Genomic DNA, 27117 nt, shown 5'->3' on the forward strand with positions numbered 1-27117 from the left:
CCTTTTGGATACATTATTTTGACCTCTAGCCATTTTGTGTTCAAGGAAGCAACATAATCTTACAGTTTACTCATAAGAACTGCAGTATTGGAATAGGCCAATACTCCAGCTAGCCCATTATTTGTCAGTAGCTAAAGCTGGATGCGTCAGAGGAAACCATAAAGCCCTCTAATGCAGGGCAAACTTTTTGGTCTGAGGGCCACATCTGGGTATGAAAATTGTATGGTGGGCCATGAATGCTCACAAATTTGGGGGCTGGGGTGCAGGAGGGTGCTCCGGAGGTGGGTGTGGGCTCTGGGGTGGGGCTGGGGATGAGGAGTTTGGGGTGCAGGAGGGTGCTTTGGGCTGGGACCCAGGGGTTCAGAGGGTGGGAGGGGGATCAGGGCTGGGGCAGGGGGTTGGGGCACGGGAGGGGGTCAGGGGGCACTTACCTCAAGCAGCTCCCAGAAACAGCAGCATGTTTCCCCCCCCACCCCACCCCCGTGGCTTCTATGCAGAGGCACTGCCCTGTGCAGAGGCGCCACCCCTGCTACTCCCATTGACTGTGGTTCCTGGCCAATGGGAGCTGCTGCGGGGTGGGGGCAGTGTGCGGAGCCCCCTCGCTGCCCCTATGCGTAGGAGCCAGAGTGGGGATGTGCCACTGCTTCTGGGAGCTGTGTGGAGTGGGGCAAGACCCTGACCACACTCCCTGGCTAGAGTGGGGCAAGCCCCAGATCCTGCTTCCTGGTGGGAGCTCGAGGGCTGGACTAAAACGTCTGGAGAGCCGAATGTGGTCCCGGGCCATAGTTTGCCCACCTCTGCTCTAGTGCAAGGCTGTACTAGGCACTGTATTAAACACAGTTTTCTGCTGGTCCCTGACCCATAGAGCTTACAGTCTCACTAGGCAAGATGCCCACAGGTGGGGGAAAGGGGAGAACACCCCAGCAGAGAGTGATGGCAGCGAATAGCATGTTAGTTTCATAATGCACTTTTTTAGAGGCTTTTAGTTAGGATAAACTACATGGAAAGAAAAGGGAGGGGCAAGGGAATGCTGGAGAAAAAAGGGGTGTTCGGGGCAGGGGAGAAGAGAGAAAGGGGCAGGTCAGGTGTGAAGTGAAGCAACTAGGCAGAGGAAGAGTTGGAGCAAATAGCCAATCAGCGCAGGGCAGAGACAGTCCAGTCAAAACCGTAGGAAGTTCTGTGACTGGCCCAGGTCCCTGCTTTGATGCCTTCTCAGCCCAACAGCTCCAGCTGGCTGGGGTCTCTGGTTGGTTTGTTCCTCTCCCGTTTCTCCTCAAGGCCATACAGTGAGGTGGGGGGAAGCCAGGAGACATCACCTGAGTCCTAGTTTTCCCCTGATTGGGGGGGGGGGGGGGGGTCCACTGAACTGTGCTGGTGGGGAGGGGTGGCCCTGGCTGGTCATGGAGGGCTGGGAAGGGAAATGGTTGTCCAATTCCTGCTAAAACAGCAGTGGCAGTTTTAAAAAGAACCAGGCAGGGATTCTCCAGCCAGCAGATTTTGAGGCCAGCATCTGATTTAATCAGCATCAGGAATGATTGCTGAACATCATTAATCGCATAGCATGAGGTCACTACAAGGCTGGCAGAGCAAATGCTGGAAGTGGAGAGGGCTGATTTTATAGGCCTTTGGGTTAATATTCTAATTTACAAGTAAAAAGCCCCTTACAGAGTCCTCTTCCCAACCATTGTTAGCCAAATTAGCACCAAGTACAACCTGTTTGTGCACTCTCCCTCTCATTGCCCTAATACAGTAGTTCCCAACCTCTTTTTTTTTTAGCGTGTTCATAGATTCTAGGACTGAAAGGGACCTCAAGAGGTCATCTAGTCCAGTCCCCTGCCCTCATGTCCCCCTTGCCCTAAATCTTGACACACTTGGTGTCCTCTCTCCTTTATTCTGTCCATTTTCTCACTCTTCCTTGTTTTTCTTTTATATGTGCTTTCCTCACCCACTTCCCCCTGCTCCTTCCCCCTAAACCTCCTACATCTGATAACTCTGATCTCCATTCCCTCTCTCAACACGGTGCTGGCTGTGCTCATCTGGGGGGTGGAGTAGAGAAGTTTGGGCTGGAAGGCTGCTACTTCAGCTTGCAGCCACCCACATGTGAGCTGCTCTTGCAACCAGCCATTTTAAGAGCCACAGCAGAAGGGGAGAAGCTTCCAAGGAGCTACCTTCTCCCTCATCTGCAGAAGGGTCAGCATGTTTCAGGTGGGGAGATAGATCTGGGCAGCTGCAGCTTTCTTCACCTACACTGTGATCCTTTTCTCTGGCACCTCCAGGTTGGGAAACACGGCTCTTCTAAAAGTGTCTGTTTCTTTATTGTTGCTCACTGCCAGCCTAAACAGTGTCCTAGTGGCTCTGATTGGATTAACATCTGATGCCACCTTCAGTTGAAATCTAAACCGAAAACCCTGCCTTTGGGTTCAGAACATCAGCTCTGCTTTTGTGGAGCTGATGAGATTCAAAACTCCAGAATGGTCCCTGATCCCATTGATACACAGTGGTGGGTGGGAGGGAAAAATATATTTTACTATCTTTGTTTTCTGGGTAGAAAAAGAACGATCACTGTGTGACTCAGCCCCTTGCACCTCACTGATGTTTATTTCATAATGAATTACGCAAGAGCTCCATTAATCTGACCTCCATGTTACTGAAGGTTGGTCCTGCCCCAGATAGCAATGCACCCTAAGCCTTGCTTCACTGCTTATGTAAAACTCAATTTTCCCAAAGGTTGCAGATATTTCCAAAACTCTTTGGAAAAATAAGTATACACAATTTTAAAATATCCCTGGTGTGTAGGGGAGCCAAAATGGAGGATAATTTATTCTTGGAGTGGCAGAATAACACTATCTGTTGAGAATAGCTGATTTTGTAGTATACTTAAGGCCACAATTTGCTTTCTTACTGTCACACAATGGGAATGATGATTCAGACACTAGGAAGCTCTTTCAAAAATAATTGTCCAAAAGTATCAACCTTCTGTTTAGTTCTGTTCAGAGTTCCCAGAACTGGGATAAGATGTATTCTTGTGATGTCCATTAAAGTGTCAGGTACACACAATGCTTATTCACCTCTTATACTGGTGTAAATTGGGAATAACTCCACAGCAGTTGTAAACTTAGTCTATGTCTACACTGTGCACAGTTAGGGGAATGCAAACAATATACTAGTGTAAAAATCAGTAAGTGGAGAAGAATCTAGCCCAGTCAGGTGGACGAGGCTAACATCTGAGGAATAGCTTGTATTGGCTCTAGTGGTCAGTGCCAGTGTAAAAAAATCACTGCCCATATCACCTAGGAACTGTGCCAAGTGCTGATAGAAATGGGAGGAAGTGATAAATGCCCAGAATACAAGTTTCTAGCACAGGTACATTATTATTACACTTCTTTGAGTGACATTAAGGTTGTGACTGAATTATTTGCTTAACACTGTAAGCAACCATTCTTCATTGCTTACTATCTGTCATTTCAAATTGGAAGATTTAGTTCACAAGTCATCAGCCCAGCTGCACTTTTTTCTTTAACAAAATGACTTATTTTACAGGCAGCAGTTCAAGGGTCATTGCTATCTGCTCCCTTATTAATACATACACCTCTACCCCGATATAACACTGTCCTCGGGAGCCAAAAAATCTTACCACATTATAGGTGAAACCGCGTTATAGCAAACTCGCTTTGATCCGCCGGAGCGTGCAGCCCCGCCCTCTCAGAGCACTGCTTTACGGGGTTATATCTGAATTTGTGTTATAGTGGGTCATGTTATATCAGGGTAGAGGTGTAGTACATTTTCATATTCAAAGCTCAAAAATACATTTTTTGGTCATTTCCGGTAGGCAGCTGTTTTTTCTCCAATGTGCGTGGGGTTCATTGGCTGGGGGTTTTTTTAAGTGAATGTTTAGGTTTGCCATTTTAGCACCTTTGTCAAAGCATTCAGACAGAAAGCCCCTCTAGTCAAGAACAGGGTCAACTTATGCAGCAGCAGTACAGCCCTTGTGGAAAAGTCCTATAGAAACTAAACGAATAGGATGGTAGAGAAATTGCCTCCACAGGCTTTTTTTTTTTTTTTCTTTTTTCTTCAAACTGTCCTATAGACTTCTACAGTAGAACCTCAGAGTTACAAACACCTTGGGAATGGAGGTTGTTCAGCGCATTGAAATGGTCATAACTCTGAACAAAACATTATGGTTGTTCTTTCAAATGTTTACAACTGAACATTGACTTAATACAGCTTTGAAACTTTACTATGCAGAAGAAAAATGCTGCTTTCCCTTTATTTTTCTAGTAGTTTACAGTTAACACTGTATTGTGCTCTATTTGCCTTTTTGTTTGTGTGGGGTTTTTTTGGCTCTGCTGTTGCCTTATTGCAGACTTCCCAATGAGGTGTGTGGGCCTGGTCAGTGTGTGACTGAGGTTCTACTGTATTCTGTAGCAAAACTATAATTCTCTTAAATCCTATAGGATGGTTAAACCTTATACAGAAAGGTTATTTTCTGTTATCTGTGGTATTTTAGCATAGAAGTAAGACCTGTGTAGGGGTGAGCAGTAAATCTGTCTCCCTGCCTGTTTAGGTTCCTGCAATGAGAACCAAGCAAGTTCTGGAGGCGCTAAGTGGGTACAGAGGGCTGCCTTTTTATTCGTATTGCGGCATCATGGCGCTTGTCTTTAGCGGAGACTACAAAGGGGGACAAGAAGTGCTATTATGGTGGTAGTTTTGTGATACAGGTACTTGTCAACTAGGACAACCATCTTATTTCAGCCAGGCCTCCACATAGCCATTAAATGGCATTAGCTCGTAGTCACTATTCCCCAGCATATAAACCAGTTGCTTAGGAATAGTGATATGCATAGCCTATTACCTGACGTATAAGAAATGGCTGACAGTATTTGTGGCATCCATCTCTGGGCTGAGTGCTGTATATTTCACTTTGCATCCTGCAGTGGAAATAACTTTCAGGGCCAGCTGACTCTCGCTCTCTGAAAAGTCTTTGTTTGGCCACTCTAGGACTCCTCTGTTAAAACACCTTGAAAAGCTTAAACTCCCCATTTATGCTGTGTTGAATACATCAAACCCCAGTGGTTGTCCATGCAAACTGGAAAACCACTTGGATAATACCTTCATGGGCACTTCAGAACCACCCATTTTAAAGGTCAACTATCACTACACTGCAGTGTCTGAGATAATATAGAAAAATGTGCTCTGCCATTAGGTAATAACTAGAATCTCACCTTTCACTGTGACCCTACTTGGCTCTTTTCAAGGCTTTTATCATTACTGCAGAAAGAACTACCTGGAATTAGATGCTGGTGTATAGATACCAGCATCTGATTAGTGCACTAGAAGTACACTGGATATTTGGATCCATTCTGTATCCAGCTTTATATATGGAGCTAGTGCAAAGGGAGCCAACTAGGATCACATCTGTGAAAGCAGTTTGGGGAACAGGTCTCTACCCCTTTCTCCCTCCTGGAGGTGCTCTGGTCTGAAACTTAAAGCAGCAGCTTTTAATGCTTGAGTTAAAGGTATTCGTGGTTAAGCCTTCAGCCACCCGAAGTTGATACCACTGCAACTATACTAGGAGGTCAGCAAGAACTGCATTTGGCCTGAGCTAGGGCTATTAAATGGGATGCAAGGTGTTTCCCTGGCGCTCAAAGATGAGCACCACATTGGCAGCTGTCTCTTTTAGGGTTCTCAGTGATCACTTTTCAGTTAGGCAGATGCCACATGACATGTCTTGTGCTGAAGTGCCAGGATTTGGGGGATGGGGAAGGGTAAAAGGAACCACCAGGAAAAGACACATAAAATACTTCATATATGAACAGGAGGGTGGGGGGGGGAGAGAGAGGGGGAAGAGAAGATAAGAGTTGTCATGGCAATGTTGCCTCAAGATATATATTTTTAAATCTCTGAATTTTGGCATTCAAAACATATTTGCATCTCCCTGAAAGGTTTGGGGATTTTAAAAAAAAAGCATTTTTCCTACTTTTGGGGGCATTTTTTTCCTGGAGAGCCAGCCCCCCCGGATAAATTATGTGCCATCAGCCTGATATTAACACTGTCAAAGAAAAATTTTGTTTCCAGCAGGACAGAAGTATCCATCGTTGTCCTGTTCCCTTGGCCAAATGCCTGGGAAAAAGCATATGATCATCTCCCTGACGGAGGAGGTTGTTTAGCAAGGGCCAGTGCTTGCCATTAAAAGCCACATGGACAAATTTTGTTGTGTTCCACCTCTATAAATGCCACAAGCAGGGCCGGCTCCAGACACCAGCTTACCAAGCAGGTGCTTGGGGCAGCCACTTCGGAGAGGGGCGACACGTCCAGCTGTTCAGCAGCAATTCAGCGGATGGTCCCTCACTCCTGCTTGGAGCGAAGGACCTCCCGCCGAATTGCCGCCGCAGATCGCGACTTTTTTGGGGGGTGGGGTGGGAGAGGAGGGGCTGCTTGGGGCGGCCAAAACCCTGGAGCCGGACCTGGCCACAAGGACTCCTTGGTTTTTTTTTTGCTGATACAGACTAACACAGCTACCACTGAAACCTGAATTCTGATTATAGTCAGTGCTTAGATACCAAGTGATATAGCACCTCCACTAATTTAACTGAAAATAGAAGTTGGCCAAGAGAAACTAGGGACTTAAGATTCAAAAAAAGCAAAGAAAGAGGAGACAAAACGTTGGCCCTAGTCAGAATCCTGCACGTGGGTTATAGCATCATGATCCAATGGCTGGAAGTTGAAGCTAGACAAATTCAGACTGGAAATAAGGCGTCCGTTTTTGGCAGTGAGGGTAATTAGCCATTGGAACAATTTACCAAGGTTCAGTCTCCATCACTGACAATTTTTAAATCACAGTTGGCTGTTTTTCTAAGATGTGCTTGAGGAATTAGTTTGGGGAAGCTCAGCAGCCTACAAATGATCATACGGATCCTGTCTGGCATTGGAATCAATACGCTAGGGTTGCCAACTGTCTAATGGCACAAAACTGAACACCTCTGCCCCAAGGGGGAGGGATAGCTCAGTGGTTTGAGCATTGGCCTGCTAAACCCAGGGTTGTGAGTTCAATCCTTGAGGGGGCCACTTAGGGATCTGGGGCAAAATCAGTACTTGGTCCTGCTAGTGAAGGCAGGGGGCTGGACTCGATGACCTTTCAAGGTCCCTTCCAGTTCTAGGAGATGGGATAGCTCCATTAATTTAAGGCCCAACCCCATCACTCACTCTCCCCCACCCCCACTCACTTTCACGGGGCTGGGGCAGGAGGTTCGAGAGCAGGAGGCGGGTGAGGGCTCCAGGGTGGGGGGTTTGGGTTGCATGAGCGGGCTAGGCCAGGGGATAATGGGCTCTGGGTGCAGGCTCCAGATGGGGCCAGAAATTAGGGTTTCAGGTTTGGACTGAAGGGTTCAGAGTGCAGCTGCATACGGGTAAGGACGGCCCTGCTGCCAGGGTCCCTTTTCAACCAGGCGTTCCAGTTGAAAACCAGATGCCTGGTAACCCTGCCATAAGCACCTCCTGTGAAATCCTGCTACAATCAATGCAAAGGCTCCTCTGGTGACAGCAGCATTAATGGCACCATATCCCCTCTTGGCTGTAGGGCATCAGTCAAGCCTCAGCAGAGATCAATTTCTTAATAGCCATACACCACTAGCATTCTCTGCTCTGCTCCCCTCCCCCCCCCCCATCATCAAATCCAAGCAGGTCACTGGTATGACGAGCCCAGAGATGAGAGATCTGACTCCTCTCCTGCCAAATTTCTGGTCTGACTACAAAAAGGTATTTTTAACTGACACTTTCAAGTCAATAAATGACTCAGCCACTGCAGCAAGGGGACTATTGAGCATCATACTTGAAAAGCCAGGACTCCTTGGAAACACAGGATCACATACTGGTAAGGCAGCCTTCATCCTGCCAACAGAAATACATTGTAGATCTTTTAGACAAGACTTCTGCAACCATGGTCCTCTCTGCTCCATAGTAGGTAAGAGGACACTGCTTCAGCTACCCAGTAAGCAGTGATGACTTGCCTGTTTTTGCCATCTTTCTATCACAAACATCCAGGCTGTTCCCCCTTTCAACTCATGTACATTTGCTCTTCAGTTCCCAGGCAAGACAGAACATGATACAGGCAGCACCTTCTCCAGCTCACCCTCTGTATTCTTCTACTTCCTGTTCCTCCCAACTATATATATAACCTCCTAGTTACTGAGCCAATTGTCTCATTAGCCCAGTAACTACCACCCAGGTGTCAATAATCCCCACCCCGCAACAGAAACTGTGACCCCTGCAGCCTTCTCTATGCTGCTGTGACTTCAGTGACCAGAATGCTATAGTTAGCCCTCTGTCAAAGAATCCAAAAACCCAAGACACATTTTTTGCGGGGTAAGTGACAGAGCTGGTCCTAGTGTCATTGGCCAAAATGTCCACTCCCATATCACCGTGTAGGGTGCTGTGTGCCAGCTGCCTGAGTGACAGCATTTCACTGATGGCTGAGGCCATTTCTGTATATATATGGTGTATAAAAGCCTATGGGATGAAAAAGTACTATATAAATGCCAGATATTAGCCTCTTGCTAGGACAAATAGCAGGGTTGTAGCTGGGACCCAAATTATCACAGGCTATTATACCAGGGAAGGATCTAACTATACTAGAACAGAGGAAAAACAGTAAGTAGCCCTTGGACATTTTGGTCAGGGGGTGTTAAAAACCAAGCTGTAGTTTCAGCTAGTGGAAATCAGCACCGAAGTCAATGGCGCAACACTAGGGTTACCATATCTAATAAATAAAAAAAGAGGACCCTCCACGGGCCCTGGCCCCGCCCATTTCCTCACCCCAGCCCCGCCCCAACTCCGCCCCTTCCCCACCCTAACTCCGCCCCCTCCTCCCTCCCACTCGCAGCCACGTGGAAAGGGCTGCCCCAGCGCTACCGGCTTCATGGTTTGCCAGGCAGCCCCCAGACCCTGCGCCCCCGGCTGGCACTTCCCCAGCGCAGCTGGAGCCCAGGAGGGGAAGCGCCCAGCCGGGGCGCAGGGTCTGGAGTCTGCCCGACAAACCGTGAAGCTGGTAGCGCTTGGGCTTCGGGCAGCCCCCTTGCCTCCGGACCCCAGCCGCCGGCCGGGCACTTCCCCTCCCAGGCTCCGGCGGCGCAGGGTCCGGAGGCCTGGGGGCTGCCTGAAGCCGGTAGCGCTCGGGCAGCTCGGCTCTCTCGGCTCCAGCCGCGGCGGCTCTGCTCCTCCCCGACTCTTCGGCTCTGTTTAAGAGCCGAGCTGCCCGAGCACTATGGGCTTCAGGCAGCCCCCATGCCTCCGGACCCTGTGCCGCCGGAGCCCGGGAGGGGAAGTGCCCGGCCGGCGGCTGGGGTCTGGAGGCAAGGGGGCTGCCTGAAGCCCATAGCGCTTGGGCAGCTCGGCTCTTAAACAGAGCCGAAGAGTCAGGGGAGGAGCAGAGCCGCCATTTTCCCGGACATGTTTGGCTTTTTGGCAATTCCCCCCGGATGGGGGTTTGAGTGCCGAAAAGCCGGACATGTCCGGGAAAAAGAGGACGTATGGTAACCCTAAGCAACACCAATGTAACACTAGCTGTGTATCTAGCCCAGGAAGAGTCAAGGTTCACCTCCAATTGACAACATTTTATTCCCCCTTCACAGGGATTTTCTTACATCTTTTGAAGACCAGATTGGACAAACACCTGTCATGGTCTAGGTTTACTTGGTCCTGCCTCAGCGTAGGGGGCTGGCCTAGATGACCTCTCGAGGGCCTTTCAGCCCCGCATGCCTATTATTCTATCTTCACTGGTGACAAAGACAAGTCATGGCACATAGTGGCAAAATACTACTTTATGCAGCTCTAAGACATAGTTTCTTGTCATTGTGATTCTCTTTGTTGTTGCCTGCTCAAGCCAGACTCTGATACTTTTTTTTAACTGATCAAGAGGGCACAGTGGTGGCCTCATGCCACACCACTAATATTGAAAGGCATGGCACACCCTGGGTTTGTAATTCCTGGAATGGCACATTAAACAATTTGCCTGTGCAGTTTATTCAGATGTAAGCGACTAATTACATATATCTTTGTTAGTCCATCTACTCCTTGAAGACAATTTAGGCCTTTCAGCTCTCATGCTGCACAGTGACTCTCCAGTTCTGAAATCTGTATTATGATGGAACACTTGGAGAGCCAGCAAATCTAGGCTAACAGAGGAACAGCAATTCCTGCTCAGTAGGTTTCAGAACCCAGTGTTGTCAAAGGCTGATTGATAGAGATCAATCAATCCTCGTGTTGCTAGTGATGGAACCCAGTGTACTACAGTTTCAAAACAGTACGTGCATCCGACAGTGGTAACTGGATTATCTCTGCACAACCATTTGAGAAGCTGCTGGCTTGTTGCAGCATTTATTAGCATTCTTATGTAGTTCTAAGCTTTCCACAAATAAGATTTCCATTCCAGCAAAGCAACCTTCTGGCAGATTTGCTACTGCCTAACACCTTCTTGCATGCAAAGGAGGGTGATTACACATAATGTTGCAAAACTGCTTGCAAATTTGTCTTTTCTTTCATGCTTTGCAGGAGTGTTGTCCTGTTTTCACCCATCGCATTCTAAAAACCTTTGCACAGATGAAAAGGCATCTTAGGAGCAATAGGACTAAGTGAGTTCATTGAAGATGATAGTGATGACTGCACGAATAGACTGTGGTGTGCCCTGGAAAGTCAACTAGCACAAGTGGGGAGAATGCAGGTGTCCCACATTCAACATTGAGCAAAGCATTGTATTAGAAGGAGGATGTTTGAATCACTTAACCCTTCAGTCAGCCAGTGGAACAGTTTCACATTAAATCTGCAGGAGATTATGCCTTGGATATGAAGTGACTTTACTTGTAAAAAAGAAGCAAATTCATCGCTTGCTAATTCACCATTCCAATTTACCGCTAGAGTGGGCCAAGGTTTGCGAGCTTTTATTCACATGTATTGTTATTTATTGTATGTAGTTTCAATGAATTCAATACAACTATTTGCATAGCCTAGCACAATGGGGCTTTAAACTCTGTTGGGACTTCTAGGCATTGTGGACTAGATTTTTAAAGGTATTTAAACGGTGTCTAAATATTCAGATAGATGCCTAATGGGATTTTCAGAGTAGCAGCCGTGTTAGTCTGTATCCGCAAAAAGAAGAACAGGAGTACTTGTGGCACCTTAGAGACTAACAAATTTATTAGAGCATAAGCTTTCGTGGACTACAGCCCACATATGCATCCGAAGAAGTGGGCTGTAGTCCACGAAAGCTTATGCTCTAATAAATTTGTTAGTCTCTAAGGTGCCACAAGTACTCCTGTTCTTCTTTTGAATGGGATTTTGGTGATGTTGAAAATCCCACTAGATGCCTACTGTCACTAACAGATAGTTAAGGGTTAATGCCTCTTTTACCTGTAAAGGGTTAAGAAGTTCACCTAGCCTAGCTGACACCTGACCGGAGGAACCAATGGGAGGACAAACTGGTTCAAAGGGAAGGAGGGAAGTTCCCTTTGTCTAAGTCAGAGTTTCACTTTGGACCGGAGTGGGAAAGCTCCAGAATTCAGCCTCTTATTAAGTAGTGAGTATTAGTGAAGGAAATAAATAGGTTTATGTTTATTTCTTTGTAACCTGTCTTGTGCAATTAGAGGAATCATCAAATTGGGTATTTGGGTATTCTTTGTGGAACTAAGTTTTTGCCCAGGGGAACATCCTCTGTGTTTGAAATCTGTTGTCTGTGAGAGTAGCTGGTATGCTAATCTCTCCCAGAGGGTTTTCTTTTACCTTTCTTCTCTTTAATTAAAAACCTTTTTTTTTTTAATAACCTGATTGATTTTTCCTTGTTTTAAGATCCAAGGGGGTTGGATCTGGATCCACCAGGAGTTGGTGGGAGAAAGAAGGGGGGATGGTTAATTTCTTCTTGTTTTAAGATCCAAGGGGTTGGATCTGTGTTCAGCAGGGAATTGGTGAAGAGTCTCTCAAGGCTACCCAGGGAAGGGAATTAGTGCTTGGGAGTGGTGGCAGTCAGACCAGATCTAAGCTGTTAATTGAGCTTAGAGCTTCTCATGCAGGTCCCCCACATCTGTACCCTAAAGTTCAGAGTGGGGAAGGAACCTTGACACCTACATATCTTTTAAAAATCTGAGCCCACCTTAATAAAATAATTAGTAATAATAATAATAATAAAAAAAGGGTTGCTAGATCAGATCTCAGGTTTTTACTGTAGCACAGCTAAGTGGTTAGGGACCAATTCTATTTATACTGAAGTTGATGGCAAAACTCTCTCTGACAATAATATGCTGGAGCAGGCCCTTGATGGTGAATTTTTCATACTAGGAGGTAAAAATACTGCAATACTACATCCTGCGTTAGCCTTTTTGCTTTTGCAGCTGCAGTGCTCAAATACAGTAAACCAAACCCAACAATCTAATTTTCTAAATCCCCTTTGTGTTGAAAATTCCGCTTGCCTTTACATTTCTTTTCCCCCATTGCACAGATATTGAAAGTATTGCCTCAGCTATAATCTTCATTCTGTGATAAGATAGGGTTTTTCACAGCGTGGTCTCCTCCTAAAACTCCACCAAGTCTTTCGCTTATGTGACTCATTCAATTACGCATGTGGGCAGGCGTTCAGATAATAAAGGTAGTTAGCAGTGAGAAATACTGCTGATTCCTGAGGAGGTGGAATTCTACTGCTGGTGTTTTATCATAAGGGCTGCTAAATTCACTGAGCTTCCAGCCATTTTAGAAGCTAAACATTTCTCCTTTCTGCTATTTTTTTAAGAGCTACTTACAAAAATCAGGTTGGCAGTTAAGGAAGAAAAAAAATGTCATACCAAATGCAAGTTTGCTGCTATCCTCTTCTAAGTGACACTTCTCAATTTCTGGCACTTTAATGACTATAACCAACCCATGCCCAAAACAATATCCTTTATCCTAGTTGAGCGAATGCTTAAATGATAGTTGATACACAAATGGGTGCTGTTCTCCTGATTCCAGAAGTGCAGACAGCAACTGTGCCTAAGTGAATTGTTTTGTTTGGAAAAGCTACATGTACTGATAAAAACCAGACTATTATACAAATAAATGATAGGCCTTGGAGATTATGCCTACTGCAGATCAGCAAATATAATTAGATTGCAAATTCCAAGGGAACTTTTTATTTAATGAACATTGGGAAAAAAATGCACATCTCAAACTCTGTGCAAGGGGGATTATTAACTGGTAGTAAAGACAGCTTTGATGTGGAAGTCTGCTGATGTATTGAAATTGTATGCAGATGAAGGCTTCAAAGGGGATGCAAACTGAACCAAAACCAGAATTAGTTAAAGCAGACAAATTGATTAGCACTGAGTTATAGGCCTCCGCACATTAACGAAAATGATTAACCGTTTGGTTGCTGTAGTCCTATTGGGGAAACATACTTTTTTTTGAGGCTGCCAGATGTGGCTGCTCTATAGAAAACAGCTGCTTCAGCATACGCACATTCCAGCAACACTGAATGGATTGGACAGGAAATTACAATATTTGTACTTCACACGCAGGATGCGGTGTGATGTGAGATCAGTGATTTCTTTGCAAAATGAAATTCCTAGAGCAGGGAAGCCAGGCCCAGGTCTTGAAGCTGTGAACCAAGGTAAAGAAGGTGTCATATTATATATAGCAAATCCACGCTACAGAAAAATATATAGCAAGAGGGAAAATGCATTCCTTGGCTTAGCGTTTGTTGAACATTGAGCGCTAGGGAACAGAAACTTTAGAAAGGAGGAATTTCCCTGGCTGTCCCCTACAAATAAATTACAGTGTGAGACTGGAAACGTGTATATAGCTGTACATTTGGCACACTGATATACCTGAACTTCAGAGTGCAGCTTTCTTATTATTATGATCCTTTATTTATTCCAGTAGCGCCCAAGGGCCCCATTGTGCTTGGTGGTGTACAAACACCCAGCAAGAGGCAGTCCCAAAGAGCTTTCCAACAAAGGCTGGGGTTTAAGGAACCTATGAAATTAGCAACAGAGGGTCCCGTGGCAAGTCTTGCATCTGATGAAGTGGGCATTCACCCACAAAAGCTTATGCTCCAATACTTCTGTTAGGCTTAAAGGTGCCACAGGACCCTCTGTTGCTTTTTACAGATTCAGACTAACACGGCTACCCCTCTGATACTATGAGAATTAATTACCCAATGCCTATTGAAATTCAAGGATTTAACTAACTCCTGTAGGCTCCTTTGACAATACCGACAATCGGCCGAACCTGTGGATGCGGCAGGTAAACAAACCGGCCCGGCCCGCCAGGTTGCTTACCTGAGGCACGAAGAGATCAGTGTCTTAGTTGAGGTCACACAGGAAGGCTGGGTCAGACCTAGGAATTGATCCTAAATCTCTTGAGTACAAGGCTAATGCTTTAACCATACAGTCAGCCTTCCGGCCAGAAGGTCTACTGGGTCTGGAGTGGCTTGAAATGCATACAAAGGCTGGTCTGGTACAGTAATCACTGTGAGGGGAGGGAATGACATTTTCCTGGGTGGCTAAACACACTGGTTTTACTGGCTGACCAGGTACCTTTCAGTAAATCTCTATGCCAACACAGACAGATATAAAATTAAACTGTCATCAAAAAGAGAAAGTGTCAAATCTGAGCTTTTGTAGCAAAAGGAAGAGAGCAAGGCTTTTGTTCCTGATGACTCAAGTGTTTTCAAGCTTTTACAGCCAGAGTAGGATGACACTGACAGGGGGAAGCAAGCTGTCACTGTGCCGTCTTGTGTGCATGAAAAGGAAGAAGATCTGCAGGTGCTGCCAGGCTAGTGTGAGGGAATTTGAGCAGGCAATGTTGTGGTTCATGTACTGTGTCTAGAGGACTGATCAGGGTCATTCTGATTAAGGAAATTTTATACAAAGTTCCTGAACATATTGCAACACAAGTGATTGCTTCTGAAACGCAGTATTTAAAGGGCCCATAAAAGACTAAGGATATGTCTAGACTGCAAAAAAAACAACCACCCCTCATGACACTGAGTCTCAGTCAACTAACTTGGGCTTGTGCTACAGGGATAATAGCAGTGTAGACAGTTGGGGTGTGAGCCCTACCCCCCCCCCCCCCCACTGAGTTTCAGAGCCTGGTCTCCAGCCTAAGCCCAAACAACCCCAGTGCTATTAGTAGCCTCAGAGTGCAAAACCCTGTGAATCCCCCGCCCCTGAGACTTGCTTCTGCAGGGCTTTTTTTGTTTGCAATGTAGACATATCATAACAGACCTATGGGGCCAGCATTAAGGTTGTTTGGGGGGGGTGGGGGTGGTCAGTGAGAGCTTAGGTAGTGGTGTGTGTGATTTGTGTGTTAAGGCTGCCTTCAGAATAATGTATGTAACCTCATATGACTGCCCTAGAAGTCTTTGATGTTTTTAGTGATGTATGTATTAGTTTGTCTTGTTCTAAATTGCCCTTAGCATCCTTAACACAATTACTGCTCGTTTTTTTGCGGTAGAATGTGCACCTAGAGCTCACTAGCTTGTGCTTCATGCACACCCAAAACATGCAGGGTGAAATCTCGCCCCCCATTGAAGTGAGTGACAAAACTCCCACTGCCTTTAGTAGGATCAGAATTTCACCCCATTGTCTTTAGTCCTTTTGCACCCAAATCTCCCATTGCAGAATTGAGTCATGTGGACACATTCATCCACTGACTTCATTCAAGTTACAGAAAGGATGAATTCCATTCCCCATTTCCTTGTTTTTAAAATTACTCAAATATGAAACGTTGTCTGCAATGCATCCTTTCTGTCTCCTATGGGAACGTGTCTATGTGTACGTCTAATTCCAATTAGAAGAGACAAAATGTAGGTTGTGTTTAAAAAAAAAAAAAGTACAAAACCTAATATTAAGAAAAATGGATTTTTATGTGTTTGTTTTGAATGAAATCAGATTGCATTCTAATCTGCTTTATTGATAAATATGTACAGTATTCATCAATGGGTATTAGATCGCAGAACCAAAATGCAGATATTAGGCCAAATTCTGCTCTCCGTTTCACTGTGTAACTATGGAGCAATTTCATTTAGGCTAATGGAGTTACTCTGGATTTACATGGATGTAACACAACCAAACTCTGTTCAATTACTTATAAATGTAGCATAGCACGTTCAACAGGACAGCTGTGTTCACCTCCTCAGACGGACTATTTTTCTAAGATTCCCTCAAATGCTGTTCCAAGTGTATTGTTACTCTGTTTTCCACCTCATCCGCCGCAAACCATCAACTCCTTTGTTATACACAGTCATCTGGAAACATTACTTAAAACAGTCATGCTGATCCACAGATCTATCAAAAGTACTTCAGGACTGAAGCCACTGGACCTGAATCTGATCTCATTTAGAGTGGGGTAAATACAGAGTAACTCCTTGAAAGCTAGTGGGCTACAGGGGTGTAAAAGTGATGTGATATCAGAATCAGCCCCACTGCAACCTAATTCAAAGCCCCATCAAGTCACTGGGAGTCTTTCCATGGACTCCAATGGGACTGAGGTGAGATGCTATAAATGTATGTATGCGTGATTCAGACGAAAAGGAGTCTTTCAGTAATAATAATCCTGGTCCCTTCTATAGCCTCGTCCATCCTAGAATCTTAATATGCTTTAACAAAGTGGCCAAGCATTATTATTATTCCCATTTTCCAGAGAAGGAAAACTGCAGCACAGAGGTTAAGATGTGTCCAGTAACCTAGTGGGGAAATTGATACCTGGAATCCAGGCTATAATTCTGACCCCCGCTCTGAGTTACCACAGTTCAAAGAAATCTCTACCTTTGAAACAAATGGTTCCTTTATACTCCCTCTCAGGGGAGACAATGGGAGAAGGATTGTCTGAATTTGCCACGTAAATATTAGGTCAACTCAGTGCTTCACACTGTTAACTCCGTTTTCCAGGGAATCATCAATCTCCATCTCCAATAATTTAACAGTGGATCCATGAAATTCATACTTTACCACCACAATAAAACTATTTGAGTGTGATGGAAAGTGCTGATGCACTCCTATTAGCCATGTTGGAGAAGAAGGTGGATGGGTGGGAACAAGGCCAGGATGCTAAGCAGAAGCCACAGGGTCACGGAGGGGCTGCTTTCATGGACTAGCAAAAAGGGATTATTCAACCACATGTGTGACAGAAGCAGGAAAGATTGCTTCATACACACAGTTTACCACAATTTTCAGACAAAGAAAGTGTGTATGCCTTCTATGGTTATGAATTATTCAGGAGCAGCACATATGTTTGGTAGCATTGTAAAATAGCCAATGGAGCATAAATCTTGACAAATTTTGAGACATGTTTCTGTGTCCACGTATTTCTCTTGGTTCAAGTACAGTTCCAAGCAAGGCTGGATTAAGGCATAGGCACTATAGGCCCAGGGGTCCCAGCTCCTGGAATCATGTGATTACACCAGACTCTCAGCTTTCATGTACAAAGTCAGTTATTTCTTATAGTTGAGAAGAAAAGCTTGAAAATGTGAACCATGTGTAACCTGAGGCTGCAGAGAGCCTGAAACAATAGTTGTGAGCGAGGTGAATTTCCCTAGGCATCTCAATGTGGTTTTACCTCCAAGACCCACTCCTTTGAGGGCCCCATCAACACTACCCTTGGTGGGGACTCTGTGTGGCAGAAGAGGAGGGAGCCAAGGGGCCCAGGTTGCCCCGCTTGACCAGTTCTGATGTTGCAGAGACCCAGCAGCCCCTGCCTCCCACATGGCCATGCCCAAGACAGCAGCAGGGTAGCACCATGGCCCAAGACTTGCCGCCCGCACAGAAGGAAATGGGCTGGGGCATGCACATCCCCACCCAACGGGAGAGCCCCTGCCCAAGTCCTGACACTGTGGTCTGGGAGGGTCCCCAGCTCTTCCCCAAGCCACCTGTCCCAGGTGGGGAAGCAACAGGGACGGGTCTGCAACCTGGATGCTGGGGCTTTCCATGGGGAGTGTGGGTGCTGGGGGGTCCACAGGACTGCACAAAACGTCCCTCTGCACTCTCTGGGCAGTGCCCTACACTGGAATTAGGAGCCCAGACTTGGCACATCCCAGCAGTACCTTCCTTGGCTGCAGCCTGTGACAGTCTGTACCCTTATATTCCCCCCTTTTACAAGACTATGATAAATTTTATACAAAGTATGCCTTGTGAGGTATCATTTGAAAACTCAATCTACTGAACATTATTGTCATGGTAAAATCTGTGTAACAACGCTGTCTGTAAAGTTATAAGATTCTACTGTATGACATTGCTGAGACATGTTCCAAGTTTAGAAAAGCAGGCACAGACCAGTTCCTCAGAGACAAAGGGTTAGCCAGCACTTCAGCCAGGTGTCAACATAATCAAGTGGACAATCACCTGGGTAAGCCGCTATTCTTTGGCAGGAAGAAGGGTGTGAGTGAGAAATGTACATCTGGGCAAGCAGATTTGCTGTCATCTGAACCCCAGCTGGAGATGATTCTTAAAGAAGAGAAATGCTATAAGAAGGGAGAACAGAAGACACAAATCATCTCTCTCATAATTTCTACTCATGGCATCAACAACATTTGAAAGACTAAAGGAGCATCATTGAACTGGTCCTAGCTGAAAAATCCAGCCAGACTGCTGTGATCATGTGGTGAGAAAATACTTTTTGCTTTAAATTCACTTAGCTTGTTAAATTAGATATTAATTTGCAGTTTACTTTTTATTACTTTATAACCCATTCTGACTTTTATGCCTCATTACTTGTAATCACTTAAAATCTATCTTTCTGTAGTTAATAATCTTGTTTTATCTAAGCCAGTGGTCACCAACCGGTAGATTGTGATCGTCTGGTCGATCGTGGAGCCTCTGCCAGTCGATCGCAATCTCCAACTGCTAAAAGTCCGGTGGCGGAGCAGGACTGAGGCGGGCTCCCTGTCTGCCCTGACCCCAGGCCACTCCCAGAAGCGCTCAGCAGCATGTCCCTGCGACACCTAGTGGGGGGCAGGAGGTCTCCGCGCTGCTCCTGCCTGCAGGTACCGCCCCTGCAGCTCCCATTGGCCGGGAACGGGGTACTGTGGCCAATGGGAGCTCTGGGTGCAGTGTTTGCAGGGAGGGGCAGCGTGCGGAGCCATGTGCCCCTCCCCACATAGGCTGCAGAGACATGCTGCTGGCCTCTTCTGGGAGTAGCGCGGGGCTGGGGCTGGCAGGGAGCCTGCCTTAGCCCTCCTGTGCTGCCGACCAATGTAAGCACCTCCTGGCAGGAGCCTGCACCCCTCACCCCCTCCCGCACACCAACCCCTTACCCCAGCCCTGAGCCCCCTTCCGGAGCCTGCATCCCAAATTCTCTCCTGCACCCCTGCCCCAGCCCAGAGCCTCCTCCTGCACCCATCACCCCCTCCTGCACCCCAATCCCCTGCCCCAGGCTCATTCCGGAGCCCCCTCCCACACTCTGAACCCTTCAGCCCCAGCCCTGAGCCCGCACTCTCTCCTGCACCCCAACCCTCTGCCCAGCCCGGTGAAAGTGAGTGAGGGTAGGGGAGAGTGAGCGACGGAGGGCGCGGGGGATGGAGTGAGGGGGCAGGGCCTTGGGGAAGGGACGGGGTAGATCCTGGGTTGCATTTAAATTTAAAAAGCGATCTTGTGCTTAAAAAGATTGGAGACCACTGATCTAAACCAATGTGTGCTTGGATTGAAAAATTTGAACCTCCATTTGAGATAACAAGATTTGTGTATAATTAAATGATGGCCTTTTTATGAGCTTGTACTTCACCAAAGGAAAGAGATGGGCAGTACAAGATGCACATTTCTGGGGACAAGTCTGGGACTGAGAATTTGCTGGTGTCACTCTGAAATACAATTCAGGAGTAGTTGGCTAAAAGTACTAATATAATTCATCTGGGAGTGATTTTTGCAGGCTAGAGGTTGTGTGTAAACAGACTGGGAGTGGTTGTTCTCGCAGCGAAGTGCTGTTAAATGCACTCCATTTGCAGAGTTGAGGGGACACAGCTGTCCAACAGTCCAAGTAGTACCCTATGGAATGTCACAAAGGTACCATTTGAAGATTCATAACTTGCTGATCATTATTGTCCTGGCAAAATAGGTGTGGCAACATTGTATGCGAAGTTATAAGATTCTACTGTATAATGTTATTAAGGGGGAAGCAGCCACAAACCAGTTCCTTGAAGACAAAAGGCAAACTGATCCCTCAGCCAGGTGTCAACTAAATCAAACGGACCATCACCTGGTTAAGTGGGCAATTATTTAGCAGGAAAAAGGGTATAAGCGAGAAATTTACATCTTGGCAAAGAAACAGCTGGAGGTTCCCATCCCCACAGACTTTCTGTCTCCTGACCTTTGGAGATGGTTCTCAAAGAGAAGAAAAGGTACAAGAATGAGGGGAATGGATGCCCCAAATATTTCTCCTTTTCTTTCTACCCACAACACTGGTGGAACAAAGAAACAGCTTTGGACTGAGGGAGAGATCCTGCCTCACAGGAGTTCAGCCAGTAAGACTGCTGAAGCATGTGGTGAGAGAGACTTTTTGCTTTGAATTCATGTAGCTTGTTAAATTCAGAATTATTTGTGTTTTTACGTTTTATTTCTTTGTAACCAATTCTGACATTTATGCCTCATTACTTGTAATCACTTAAAATTTATCTTTCCATAGTTAGTAAACTTGTTTTATTGTTTTATCTAAGCCAGTGTATTGGTATTGAAATGTTTGGGATAACAGGATTTGTGCATATCATTTTCTATTAATAAAATGACAGACTTTATATGAGCTTGTGTTGCCCAGGAGAGGACTGGGCAGTACAAGATGCACATTTCAGGGGGGAGGTCTGAGAGTGGGAATTTGATGGCATTGCTCTGCAGTGTAATTCAAGAGTGGCTGGCCACAGCACTCATAAAGTATAGCTGAGAGTAATTTTATATGCTGGAGGCTGTGTGTGGGCAGACCAGGAGTGATTGCTCTCGGAGTGAAGCAGTGTAAAAGGCCGCCCAGGCTGGAGAACTAAGGTGACACAGCTGTTCAACAGTCCAGATTGTACCCTGGGTAATGTCACGCAGCCCCACAAACTTGCCTGTGGCAGGCTCTGCCATCTGTGAGCCACGTGCCAGATTGAGCCTATGGGGCACCCTGTGTCCCACTATCTCCACCCTGGGTCAGGTGCCCTGTTGGAGAGGAACTGCTGTTGCTCTTGGGGTGAAGGATTCCCTGCTGCCACTGCTAGGGAGGAAAAGGGGACCCTATCTCACTGCCTGCCTCTCTGGGACCCCCTGACACCATTACAAGTTATCTTATGTATTTGTATATTTGATTAGAGGGTGACCGTTGCTGTGACATGTGGGCTTTCCATATTTAAATTAAAAACAAAAAATATGGGTCATTCAAATAGGGGACTCCATAAAATTGTGTACCGCCGTGCCTTGCTATGATGGTGGTGATGATGGGCGATCACTTGTTACCGAGTATGATCATCTTCCATGGGAGTTATGGGTCCTCAGGTGGCTAATAAGGCCAATTCTTGAACCACAAGCTCTATTGCAATGAGGGCAGATGTTTTCAGGCTCAGCAGGAGGCTGTTGACCATGACTGGAAGCCAGTGTCTCCTTCCTTCTGCACCTCTTGTCCTCTTCAGCTTGTCGGCGAGCAAGTTCAAAATGCAGGGAACATCACATAGGACTTCACTCCATTAAGCGATCCTGGGCAAGTGTCTCCCAAGTGTCAATGTCAATATTACACTTTTTTAGGTTGTCCTTCAGTAAGTCCTTATAACGCTTCTGTTGTCCACCCATGTTACGGTACCCTTCTTTCAGCTGAGAGAACAGGACCTGTTTTGGGAGGCGATGGTCTGGCATCCGGACAACGTGACCAGTTCAGCGGAATTCCTGACAGATGATCATTGCCTCGATACTGGTGGTCTTTGCCTCTTCCAGGACGCTAATATTGGTGTGCCTGTCTTCCCATTTGATCTTCAGAATCTTACGACGGCAGCGTTGATGGTGCCTCTCAAGGACTTTCAAGTGGTGTCTAGAGGTTGTCCAAGTTTTGGACCTATACAACAGTATATCCTCTGGCAGATCAGGAACAGGATCTTCAGATGTGAATTCTCCCATGAGAAAGCCTGGCTATTGGTCTGGCAAGATCAATCCAGGAGCTGAGAGCAAAAGGGCTCAAGCAGATTTTAACTGTGTGCATATAATTACCTCCAAGACGTTAGAGGGAAAATGAGATCTTTGGGCCATTAGTGATTATCTCTGACAATTTGTGGAGGACAGGAGAGATCCCAGAAGACTGGAAAAAGGCAAATATAGTGGCTATCTATAAAAAGGGGAATGACAACCCAGGGAATTAGAGAGCAGTATGCTTAACTTTGATACCCAGAATGATCATAGAGCAAACAAACAATCAGTTTGTAAATACCTAGAAGATAATAAGTGATAAGCAACAGTCAACCTGGATTTGTCAAGAACCAATCATGTCAAAACAGCCTATATTCTTCTTTGACAGGGTAACAAGCCTTGTGAATGGGAGAAACAATAGATGTGCTATTTCATGATGTTAGTAAGGCTTTAGACATTCTCACATGACCTTTTTAAACCAGAGAAATATAGCCTTGCAAACCTACTAGAATGTGGGTTCACAACTAATTGGAAAATCGTACTTGGAGAGTAGTTATCAATGGTTCACAGTTAAGCAGGAAGGGCATATTGAGCACAGTCCTTCAGGGATTTGGTTCTATTCAATATCTTCATAAATGATTTGGATAATGGCCTAGAGCAGTGGTTCTCAACCAGGGGCCTGAGGGGGCTGCTAGCAGGTTCTGGGGGTCCACCAAGCATGGCCAGTGTTAGATTCACTGGGTCCCATGGCAGAAAGCTGAAGTCCTACTGCATGGGACTCAAGCCTGGGGCCCAGAGCCCTGCCACCCGGGGCTGAAGCCAAAGCCTGAGCAACTTAGCTTCGCAAGGGCCCCCGTGGCCTGGGGCCCCAGGCCATTGTTTTGCTTGCTACTCCCTAATGCCAGCCCTGGCTTTTATATGCAGAAAAACAATTGTTGTGGCACAGATGGGCCGTGGAGTTTTTATAGCATGTCGGGGAGCCTGAGAAAGAAAAAAGTTGAGAAGCCCTGGCCTAGCGTGTACACGTATAAAGTTTGCTAACACTACCAAACTGGGAGAGGTTCCAGTGTTCCCTTTAATTTTTCCCACTCATGTGCAGAAGGAATTTTGTTGTGTCGCAATATGGAGGTGCGGTGAGAGGACTCCCCCTAGCTCTCTCTCCCCACAGCAGCACCTGGACTGCGGGGGAGAGGTGCCTCTCCCTGCAGCAGCAGCTCCTGGGCTGGGGCTGCAGGATAGGCACCCCTCCCCCGGTCCCAGCAGGTCCAGGCCTGGGCTGGGTTTGGGCCAGGGGAGGGGCGTCCGGGCTGAACCGCTCCGTCTGCGCTGCTCTGGCTGGGCCGCTTCGGCTGCGCCTGGGTCTGGTCTGGGCCACAGCAGAGTTGAGGCTGGCAAAGGGGTGCCCTGGTCGCAGCAGGTTGGGGGCCGGGCTAGGTGGGGGCCGGGGGAGGGGCACCCCTCCCCCAGATGGTCCCTGGGTTGGTTCTCTGAGAGCCTGCGCGGTGCTAAATAGCTGTGCGGCCACGCAGCTTACAGGGAATTTAGGTTGCAAGTGCTTTGGAGGACAGGATTAGAATTCAAAATGATCTTGACAAAGTGGAGAAATGGTCTGAAACAAATAAGATGATATTCAGTAGGACAAATGAAAAGTACTACACTTAGGAATGAATAATGAATTTCACTAATGCAAAATGGGAAATGATTGCCTAGGAAACAGTACTGCAGAAAAGGCTCTGGGGGCTATAGGGGATTTCAAACTACATCTGAGCCAACAATGTAATACTACTGTAAAAAAAGTAAACATCAGTCTGGAATGTATTAGCTTGTGTTGTAAGGAAGACAAGAGAAGTACTTCTTCCACTTTACTCAGCACTGATAAGGCCTCAACTGCAGTACTGCATCCAGTTCTATGCACCACACTTTGAGAAAAATGTGGACAAACTGGAGAAAGTCCAGAGGAGAGCAACAAAAATGGTTAAAGGTCTAGAAAACATGACCTTTGAAGATATGACTGAAAAATATTGGTTTGTTCAGTCTGGAGAAGAGAAGACTGATGGGGGACATGGTAATAGTCTTCAGGTATGTATATAGCAGCAATGGTGATTTAAGTTAGATATTAGGAAAACTTCCTAACTGTGAGGATACTTAAGCACAGGAACAAATTACCTAGCGAGTTTGTGGAATCTCTGTCATTGGAGGTTTTTAAGAAAAGGTTAGACAAACACCGGTCAGGGATGGTCTCGATCAGTGTTTCTCAACCTTTTTGATACCAGAGGCTGGCTTGCTGCCTTCTTAAACTGTGTTAGGGAAATCTCAGGGACTGGCGCTGCTCCATGGACTGGTCATTGAGAAACACTGGTCTAGATAATACTTAGTCCTGCCTCAGTGCAGGGGACTGGACTAGATGACGTATCGAGATCCCTTCCGGTCCTACATTTCTATGATTACAAACTCCCTCTCACCAAAATCTGTTGCTATCTAATCCAAACCAAAACTCTTATCAGCATCTTTGGAAAACCTTCCTTGCAGGTCTTGGCAAATCCTCATTTTGCAAACAGATAATGTAGGGATTATACGTGGGATGAGTTCTGACTGACTGGTGCCAAAGAAGCGAATGAGTGAAGAGTCCTGAAGTTCCTGACCCTCTGTTGGCGGAGGGCATGTGCCAAAAGCCTCTGGATCTTCATCCTAGGCCTGGAGTGTGTGTGAAGAACACCTGGAGCTGCAGAGGTAGGCCAAGGGGCAAAGGCAGATGTAGTACAGGGGTGGGAGGCAGAGTTGATGTGGGTCTGAGACAGTGGTGTAGGCACAATATGAATTAATGTGGGGCTGAGAGGGCACAAAATTGATGGGGGTGCATAATTAATTGATATGAGGCTGAGGAATTGGCAGATCCGAGCTGGGACACAGAATTAATTAGTATGTTGAAGGTGGTGGGCGGGTTGGGAAACGCTGGAAGCTCCACATCAGCAGGCAGTACTTCATACACCATTTTTTGTAATGTGAACTCAGTAGGGTCTTCTAGCCAGAGCTCCTGCAGCAGGGGTCAAAACCTCCTCCTAGATATTTGTCAAGGTTGGCAACACTGCGAAATTCACACACAACGGTGGGGGTGGGCCAGGAGTGTTCACCAATCAGAAGACAGACTAAAAAACATGATTGCATCTTAAAAAGAATTGAGTGTTTTTTTGGGGTGTGACTCATGAACTTCGAACTTCTGGAATTGGCAATACTGGGATTGTACAGTATTGAAATCTTCAATGCATGTAGTTGTAGAATACGTATGGTAGCATATTTCATTGTTTTCACATGTCTATATGGCGTTAAACTGGTTACAGCTATGAAATATGAATTAGTCTCATGAAACCTTAACTGCTTGTAGAAAAATTAACACACACTATTAAGAAGTTTTAAGTTGCAAAATTTAAACGGCATTTAAAATATTAGACTAACGCTTTGCCTATGAGGATTTTAAAGCACTTTAACAAACATTACATCCAATCACTTCTCCCATGGGAAAACCTGGGAGTAGGGCTAAGAAGTAGACGTCTCCAGGAGTTTTTCCTTGCAGTGATTTCTTCCCAATTATTCTCTTGAGAGAAGGAGCAGAATGGGGCTTGCCCAAAGGCTGTAGGTCTGGCTTACAAATCCTGCAGATTCTTTAGAATCCACATATATTCTAGGAAATCAATTGGAGGCCAGGCCCATCTAGGTGGAGGTCCTTGTGCCAGCTCTAAATCCCCGGCAATATTCCCTTCCACAGTGCCATGGCTGTGGAGCTCCAATAGGACTGCAGTGTTGGGGCTTCTCTAGCTGGTGGCTACTTCAGAATCCCTTGCATCATGGAAACTGTAAGAATAGAAATGTAATACTGCCTGGGTCTGTACTACATTTGTGGGAGAAGCTCTGTGGGGCTCATGGGAGAGTGATGCATGTCAGATTACCCTCTCCCCCTGTCCAGATACCCAGCCCTGAAAAGAGCTCTCCTGGGAAAGCTGAAATGCTTCTCCAGTGGTGGCTGACCTAGCTTTCTGTATGGGAGGCGGAGTTCTGTGCACAGAAAAGGGACTTTCTATGCAGATTAAAGAGAAAAATGATCAGGAATTAAATCATTCAACATTCACGTGGGATGGGTATTATCATTTTAATTGTATAGATGTTAAGTGACTTCCCTGAGATCACACAGTAAATCAGTGGCAAAGGCAAGAGAGCCCTCTGGATTATAAAATGTTCTCTTTTGATTTTGAAAAGCATACTGGTTTGTGGCTCAGAATTTACCCTTTCACTCTCCCTGTACAATAGCTGCTTTTTAAGTGGGATCCATACAAAAGAAACTTTTTATTCTTCTTCTAATTAGAACTGAGGAGTGGTTGCATAAAAAGCACAAGAACCTGATCCTGGTGCACATTGTAGTCAATTACAAAAGTCCTGTTGAGATGAATAGGTGCAGGATTGGACTTCTGTTTCAGAAATGTGCTGCTAGCTTGACACTGACATGCTACAATTACATAATTTAGAAAGACAGCAGCACAAAGTCAAAAGTTCACAAAATGGAAATGTAGGTCAAAATTGTTAGTAAAGAAAACACCATTCTCAGAGGACTTAAGTCACAAACCTGAGGGGGGAAAAATTAAGCCCAGATTCAGCAAAATACTTAAGCATGTCCATAATTTTAAGCATGGAGTAGTCACATTGACTCCATTCTTAAGTACATTAATAAAATCTGGTTGAACAAAGTGCTTGACATTGGCTTTTTGAAATGATTCCCATAACTGTGAAATTACTAGGTATCATCACTGTACAATAATATCTAGTACTTTTCCTTGAATTTTTGATGACAAACTCAGTGATATATACTTTTCAACGTCAGTGTATAATACACTGTGATTTTAATATATTTTTATATTGTCTTAAATATATTGTTTATATTTGTTTCTTTTTTAGGTGTAATTATGTGATCATCAGGCATCTATCTTCAGCAAAGGGGCAGCAAAATATACAGAAAGGCATGAAGTACAAGAAGTGGGCTGTA

At 45.8% G+C, this 27117-nt stretch overlaps 1 protein-coding gene across 1 annotated transcript in view; it reads left to right on the top strand.

Moving 5' to 3' along the window:
- The first annotated feature begins 11443 nt into the window (after positions 1–11443).
- Positions 11444–27117, top strand: part of ABI2 (abl interactor 2) — a 118853-nt gene continuing 103179 nt past the window's right edge. Inside the window, exons 1-2 of the mRNA XM_065560974.1 lie at positions 11444–11566; positions 24615–24815. The gene's annotated coding sequence lies outside the window, so the exon portion shown is untranslated. The remainder of the gene's footprint in view (positions 11567–24614; positions 24816–27117) is intronic.

This window comes from Chrysemys picta, chromosome 11 (genome assembly GCF_011386835.1).
Source record: "Chrysemys picta bellii isolate R12L10 chromosome 11, ASM1138683v2, whole genome shotgun sequence".
NCBI lineage: Eukaryota > Metazoa > Chordata > Testudines > Emydidae > Chrysemys > Chrysemys picta.